The sequence below is a fragment of the Pipra filicauda genome, unplaced genomic scaffold (genome assembly GCF_003945595.2).
Source record: "Pipra filicauda isolate LSUMZ 115617 unplaced genomic scaffold, ASM394559v2 scaffold226_size1812527_pilon, whole genome shotgun sequence".
Classification (NCBI taxonomy): Eukaryota; Metazoa; Chordata; class Aves; order Passeriformes; family Pipridae; genus Pipra; species Pipra filicauda.
Window position 1 is genome coordinate 1,329,485 of NW_024104339.1, and position 8,073 is coordinate 1,337,557.

The following is an 8,073-nucleotide window of genomic DNA, read 5'->3' on the forward strand; positions in this document are numbered from 1 at the left end:
ACCCGGCTGCTGCGCCGAGCTCTGCACGGAGCCAGGGCTCAGCCTTCCCCACTCCCCTCTGGGCTGAGCACCTGCACAGCTCCGTGCGCTGGTGCAAGGGGGGATTTTTTGGGCTGCTTGCTTGGGCCGGGCTCTCATTTCATAGTGTCTCTGTAAAACCTCCAAGCACCTCACTCCCTTTGGGGTACATCCCCTTGCCCTACCCCAGACCCTGTCATCCCCTTCCAGGTGCCTCGGAAATGTAAGAAAAGGGAGTAACAGTGATGGGGGTTCCCTGGCCGTGGCTGCTGCTGGTTGGCACCCAGACAATGTGAATGCTCCATGAAAAGAGCAGGATGAGCTGCAGCATATGTGCACCCGCCTTTTCCCGGCGCTCGCCAGGAAGCATTACTCACCACAGGGATTCTCCCCAGGAGCTGGTTTTCCCCATCTGAAAGCCCCAGGAATAGAACCGGGGGGGGGGGGGGGTCCCTTAAAAGTAACTGAACTGAGGGGACATCTCAGCTCCCAAACGGATGTGGTGTTCTCCGAGCCATGGGGAGTTGCTGTGACCAAACACTTCGTGGCAAAGGACAAGCCCCAGATTTTTAACATCCTGTCTAAAATTACATGATCAAGAGATCCCCATTTTGGGGGACAAAGGGGTTTCCTTTGAGTTCTTTCTCCTGCAGGTGCGACAAAGCCATACTGGGGTACCTGAGGAAACTGCTACAGCTTGGAGGGCTGCGGGGGACCACAGGAAGATGAATCCATCCAAACTTCCCTGAGTGCTTTCTCTCTGCTTTCCCCACTCCCAAGGGTAGCGTTGTGCTAGACCCAAACAACCCTGTCCCCTATCCCAAAGTGCCCAAGGTGCCCCCTGAGCATGGGCAGGCTCAGCTGCCTCTGCCCAACAGGGGCATGGGGGGTTCTATGGGCTGGGCTCTCCTGGAGTTTTGCTGGGCTCTTCAATTTTTTAAGCTGGTCCTGAATAATTCAGCTCCCATATAGCTGGCTCGAGTTTGGTGAGCTTGGATGCTCCTTGGGTTTCCGCTTGACCCACTTTAACAGCCAGGAAAAACAGCCAGGCATGATGCTCCTGGTCCCAGGCTTCCTGGTCCCTGTGGCAGGACGGACATTCCCACACACACAGGACATTCCACATCCTGGAGTCTACCCCTGCACCCCACATCCAACATCCACAGTGCATCCTTCACCCACACTGCAGATTTTTAGAGGTATTTTTGCCTTCTTCCCTTTTCCTGCCTCCCTCTGCTGTCCCGTGGCTCCCAGCATGAGCAGGAGCATCCCCACAGAGTTTGCAGGATTATGAGGAGGGATTTGCTTGGCTCCATGAACCAACCAACACCCTGTGCCACCTCTCCACAGCTCTTTGTTATGTAGAGCCTCACCTCACTCTCCTGGAGCCTGGACCAACACTGACTAATCCCACTGGCAGAATAAGGAGCTGCTGATTCATTTGGCTCCGAGACGTTGGATTAGGATGATCTCCAGAAATGCCCTGCATTGATTTTTTTTTCCTTGCCTTTCCACTGGAGTCAAATGTTATTAATTGTTGCTGGTGCAGAGGTGAGAGGAAGGAGAGACCTTTCAGATGTCTGCACACCTGAAAGGTCCCACCACACTGCCAAAAACCTTAAACCCTTGAGGACCCCAGGAAGGGGCTGTCCCTGCTGTCCCCATCCCTGTGGACACAGCCACGAGCCATCCCTCAGTTAAGGAGCTCCTTAACCAAGATGTGCTCACCCTGCTGGGGTGCCCTGAGTGTTCCATGCCCAATGTCCCCTCTGCACCAGCCAGGGTGGGTGACACTGTTCCTGTGACTGCTGAGCAGAGGGGACCAGGCAAAGAGATGAAACATCTGAGCTCCCCCTCCCATTCCCCTGTGCTCAGTGCTCCCAGGAGTGCTGCACATCCATCTTTTCCGCTTCACAGGAAGAGGAGGCCGGTCTTAAGCCTGAAATCCCCTCTTGGAAAAGCTCCTCCAAATAGCATCGCATCCTTCGCATCCTTCCCCAGGGTCTGCTCCCAACGCCGGCCGAGCGTGTCGTGCCGGCACCGGGAGCGTCCTCGGCAGCAGCGGCTTTGCACGGAGACGGCGGGGATTAATCAGGGATGTTGCCTCTTGGCCAGAGTCACACTTGGGGGATTATTGGGGCCTGCAAGGAGTGGGGAGTAGCCAGGGAATTTGTTCAATGCAAGTGGAGGGGTTGGTTTGTCACAATCCGATTGCAGGCGAACAGAAATCCCTGGTGCTGGCGGGAGCTCAGCACTGGAGGCTGCAGGGATTAAATGGTTTTCCCCCAAGCTTTGCAGCAGAACTGGGGCGGGAGGAGACGCTCTAAACCCAAAGCTCTGAGTTTAAAAGCTCCAGGGAGATGCAGGGGCTGAGCTGAGCACCAGCTTTGGGGCACCCAGCCCTCCTCCCAAGGCCAAGAATGAAATTCTTCCACGTGGATGCCCCAGTTCTCCTTCAAGGCATTACTCTGTGCATCCCTCCTGCCCTGAAACCAGCCTGGGAGAGCTGGAGAAACCCTGAGAGGATACTCATGGCCTTTGCATTCCCCTCTCTCCTCTTTGTTGGAACAGATTTGCATCCATCACTAATTAATCCAAGATGAGCTCCTAATTCAGCTCCTTGATTGCAACTTTGCATAATTGCTGCATGCAGAGGCAGAGCGGCAGGACAGGGTAAAAAAGGAGACAATCAGCGGTGGGTGTAGAGGAAACAACACCAGGAAGGGCCGGTTCAGCTCGCTCCCACTCACCAGCCTATTTACAGACCCAGGCTGGGAGAGATTTTTCACTGGAAGGAGAAAATGGTGACCCTTGGATGGGGGTTTTCCCCTATGCTGGGTTCACACTTGCCAGCAGCCACAAAACCTTCAGACAACGGGCAAACCAGGAATTACAGGACAGCTCTTTCACTATTCCCATCATGGCACCACAAGCTGCATGGTACCTCCTCCTCATGCTCCTCTTTCCCCAGTGTCCAAGCAGCTGCCAGAAGGTTTCAGAGTGAATGCTCCACCAAGGTGAGTGGGGCAACAACATCCCCCAGAGCTGGGGCCCCAGGCTTCTCCCCCAGTCACTGGGGACATCAGACCCCATGGCCATGAAGGCTGTTAAACCCCTCTCACCCCACAAAAAACAAGGCCAAACAGAGCACAACAAGCCAGGCTGTTCCAGAAAACCAGCGGCGCAAGGGAGGCTGGGCATGGGGATGGGCTGAGCTGACCTCAGCCCTTGGTGGCACAATAAGTGGGAAAAAACCCTGCTTTTCCTGCCGGTGATGCCAAAGCCATTCCCATAGGGCTCTGGGGCCAGGTGGGCACCCAGGTGTGATGCACCCACTGCCACATGGGCAGGAGATGTGCACACAAATCAACGCTGGTATTGGCTCACGGGTTATTTCACCACTTCCCTCTTCCCCCTCCACTCACATCCCACCCACAGACATTCCCTCCTCCCCCAGTTTAACACCTCCACACCCCCTGAAAGCTGAGCGACAGGGCTGCAAACAGCGGCAGACAGGGCAGCCCCGCGCTCCCTATTCACGCTCCACCCCGCGAAAGAAAAGAGCTACTTTCAGCTCCAGCCTTTTCTCTAAAGAAATGCAGCTCCCAGCGCAGGGGCCCCTTCCCTGGCCCCATGGCGGGGGCTGAAAGGGGGTTTGGGCGGCCAGGCTGGCCCCACCACCCCTCTTAATCAGCCGGGGCATGCATGAAGCCTAATGCTGTCGTGAAGATTTGGGCACTATTGACACACACGGCGCATTAAACGCCTTACGGGGGATTTGCATAAGCTCGGGGAGGGAGGAAGAGCGCGGAGAAAAGTGTCGACAATGGGAAAGTAAATGCATTAAAGTGCTTAGGGGGGAAAAAAAATCTGATAAAGGAATAAACCATTTAAGGGAATATATTACTCATAGCCCCGTTATTCAAATCCTGCCTTATAGGAAATCCTCTTAAAGCGATCACCTGATTGCGTGTTAAATTCCTAATTGAATAATAAAAGAATTATGTATTTCTTCCATAACGGCACAAAGGCGGGAGCCCACGCGGGTGCTCGCTGAGGGGGGAACTGGGGGCAAGGGAGATGGGGGAGAGGGGTCCTGGGGCAGCAGCAGCATCCAGGAGGGATGTGATGGGAGATCTGGGGCCGAGAGAGGATCGGGATGCTGGGAGGGATGGCCGGGGAAGGCTGCAGTGCTGACTGCCTTTGAAGGTAGTGGAGAAAAGGGAATTTTGAGGGGGTTACAGCAGCTCCTGAAATTGCTGAGGAGCAAAGGGGAGGCCCCATGTCCAGCTCTGGAGTACCCCCACTGTTGACAGGAGCTGCAGGAGAGGCACAGCCCCTGCTGCCCCACTGTTTCCGCAGGCAGGGCTAAGGGTAATATCTGCACAGCCTCCTCTAACGCTGCTGCCCTTCCCCCACCTTCCTGCTATAAATAAGATGCAAAAAAATAAAAAAGAAATAATCAAAAAAAAGCACATCACCTGGCACTCAAGAGGTGAGGGAGAACAGCAGGACTGACATACACCAAACCCTCAGCCTGTGCGGGGGTGGAGGTGGCAGGGGGGAAGAAACAAAAGAGCTAAAAATAGCCCTGGGAGCTGCTTTCTTCCCGGAGATCTTTTTTTTTCCTACCCAGCTGTTTCATGTCATAAACAGGATTATTTATTTATTTCTCCCCCTCTTTACTCCACTTTTTACTTATGTTTTTTATTTATTCAACTCCACCACTTTACCCATCCTCGAGTCTCCTTTAAAAGCCTCTTAAAAACCAAAACAAACCACCCGAAACCAAGGGAAAAAAACCACCCCCAAACCAACTGCCTCACTCCCTCCAGTAACGTCTTGTGCTGCCACAGCTCTTTATAGGTAATTGAATATCCCAGAGTGCACCTGCTAATGCAAACTCCCATATCAATAAGCAGCAGCGGTGAGGGCAGAAGCAGCAGCTGAGAAAACAAAGCACCAGCGCCCGGCAAACCTCGGCCAAGCTCCGGGGCTGCCCGAGGCTTTTTATAAGGCAGGATTGGATTGTTGGAGCCAGGTTGAGGTCCCAGTCCAGGGCAAGCGTAGGAGCTGGAAGCCAGCAGGGTTTGCAGGGAGATGGGTATGGATTTATCCTCACTGCAGTGACCTATCTAGAGCCAAGCTAGGACAGAGTAGGGGGTGCAAAACCCCCCGATTCCCAGGGGAGATACCTCTCCCCTGAGCCCTGGAGCAGCTCCAGCCCTACCAAGGAGCTCCAAGTTTTGCTCCATTTGCATCTCCAGCAGTGCCTGTACCTCCTTGATCCAGCATCCTCCAGCAGCAGCCAGGGAAATCAGGGATGACAGGAGCAGTTAATTCGAGCCTGCAGAGGCCATCTTTCCGTGCGAGCGTTGTTTTGTTTCCAAATAGACTTTTAATAACTAATTTCAGATGGTAAAGGGAAAGAGCTTCGTCCTGACCTCTTGAAATGCAAATTGCCTTTTGCCCTGGGAGAGATGAAAGGCTGCTTCCTATCTGAACCACTGAAAAGGGGTGAGATAACGTCCCCTGGCTCTGTCTCCCAGCTTTCATTTTCAAAATTGTTTTCGGGTGAGAAGAGGCTCTGTGTGATTTTGCCGTGCTTGGTGTCCATACAGAGCAGGGGGGTGCAAGGGGGCACCTGGAGCAGAGTCCCCCGTACCCTGATGGTGCACAGGGACACAGCCCAGGGTCTGTATTTCCCTACACACCAGCCCTGCTCCAGGCTCAGCCAACAACAGAGGTTGTGGGGCCAGGTAAAGCCCAGAATTTTGCCTTCTCCTGCCAGGACTCAATTTTTGAGCCCAGCTCCAAAAGCTGCAGTACTATTTGTTCAGGAAAATGCAGCAGAGTAGCAGCACAGCCACACAGCTAAAGCCAGACCCACTCTGCTCTGGCCCCACCACGGTCCCCTCAGCCAAGCACGGTTGGATTAAACTCCTTCTCCAGCCTCCCAGCAGCTTTCCCAGGCAGGAGCTTGTGGCACACACAGCAGCCAACAGCCCTCTACCTGTTTGAGCAGCTTTGGCTCAGGAGTTGGGTGAGGGCACACACAGACCAGGTTTTTTCCCCCCCATCTTATGTTCTGCTCCAAGTCCTGGAGCACCAGTGGAGAGAAGATGCCCTCAGCACGCACGGGAGGTGCTGCAGAGCACTGCTGCAGGAGTGGGTAAGAGGATGTTAAGGGAGTAAACAAGGGAAGGAGCAGAGAAGCACCAAGGAGAAAAGGGTGGGATGGCTTTGAGGGATATTTCAGCAGGGAGAAGGCTGAGATGGTGCCAGCAAAAGAGTAGGGAGGCTGTGGGAGGAAAAAGACTGGGATGCCGCTAGGGAAGATGCAGGGATGCTCTGGAGGGAAAAAGGCTGGGATACGCCCAGGAAAGGAAGGAAAGAACGTGGGTTTTCAGGACAATGTTGGGATGGTCCCAGAGAAGGGAAGAAAGAACATGGATGCTCTGGAGACAGAAGGTTGGGATGCTTCCAGGGAAGGCACAGGGACACTGTGGCCCTGCACATGCATTCAGCAGCTGCAGTACAGCACAGCACAGCCCCCTTGGACCACAGCAGCCCCCACTCTGCTGACCTCCAGCCCCCTCCCCTTCATCAGCCAAAGGCCCAGGCTTCCTCTGGGCTGTTGCTCTGCCTGCTCTCCACAGATAAAAGGAGTTATCAGCCCTGATCTGGAGCTGCCGAGGAGCAGCGGGTGATGTGCTCAGAAGGGCTTTGCCAGTGTCACCAGCCTGCCCCGAGCAGGGAGGAGGGGACAGCAGTGACAAGGGTGATGCTGAGCAGGAACCTGCCAGGCTGGCACCCAAAGGTGACTCTGTACCCACCGTGTGGACAAGATGGATCCAATCACATGGATGAAGTGGATCTGTGCCGCTGTATCACTTGGTGCTCCCCAGCTCTGGAGCAGACCTGTGCAGAAACAAGCCTCCTTCTCTCTCCTAAGGTCTTCCTTGCCCCTGCAAAACAGGATCCAAAATATCAAAATACTGCCAAAATCCTCTAGCTTACTTTATGGGCTTACCTGGACACAGTCATCTCTGAATCCTTTATTATAACCTGTAACTCAGGAAAACTCACTGCTAAAAATCCCAACCCGAGACATAACATGGTGCTGGAAGAGCCAGCATCGCATGTCCTCAGCTCCAGCAGGATGGGCACAGTGCCCTCATTAGCTCACAGTGCATCACTAATTAGCCAAAAAAGCCCCTGCCAAGGGCCAAGCTGAGACTTGTCCAGGTCAGATGTGGCACAGCAGAGGCGTGTGCTCAGGCATTGGGGAGCATCCAGCTGGGAGCAGGTGCTGCAGAGGGACAAGGTGCTCCAAGCACGAGCAGGATTGGAGCAGTGCTGGTGCCCACCTCTGCTTGCTGCTCCCCCAGCACCACCCCAGCATCCTTCTGGCTCTAAAAACTGGTGATGGTGCATCAGCCTTGCAAACCAGCCAGGCCAGGGGCAGCATGAGCCCAGGCAGAGCTGCTCTGCCTGGTACCTCACTCCTTCCTCTGCTCCCAGCAGGGTGTTCAGCTCAGCCACAGCCCCTGAAGTGGGGCTGTTCACACCAGGATTCTGCTTCTGCTCAGTTATTTCATCTTGGACTTGAGTCCTGCATAGCAAAGGGTCTCAGTGCCTGAGCACTTGCTGGATCATCACAGCACAGCTAAACCCAAAAGCCTAGTCAGTACCAAAACAAAGCATGTCAGGAAGGACACAGGGACAAGTCCATGTTTACCCTTTTAATAAGATAAATAATTGGAGAAGAGATTGCTCAGTCCCTTCCCTGGGAATTCATGCTCAGTGGGCCAGACTCAGTACTAGCAGACATGAGACTGCCAATCTGAATGAAATCACAGCTGCCTACTTCAGAGCTGGGTTTGACCCATTATTTACAGTTTTTCCAGGCTTACTGGAGAATACTGTGCTTTGTTCTCCTAGAGAAGGAGCAGAGGGGCTGTTGGACCTCCCAAAACATCAGTGGGTCTGGATGACCCCATCCATTTGGGGTATGGGGGACAGAGAAGTTGTTGGCACCTCCACTGCAGCTGG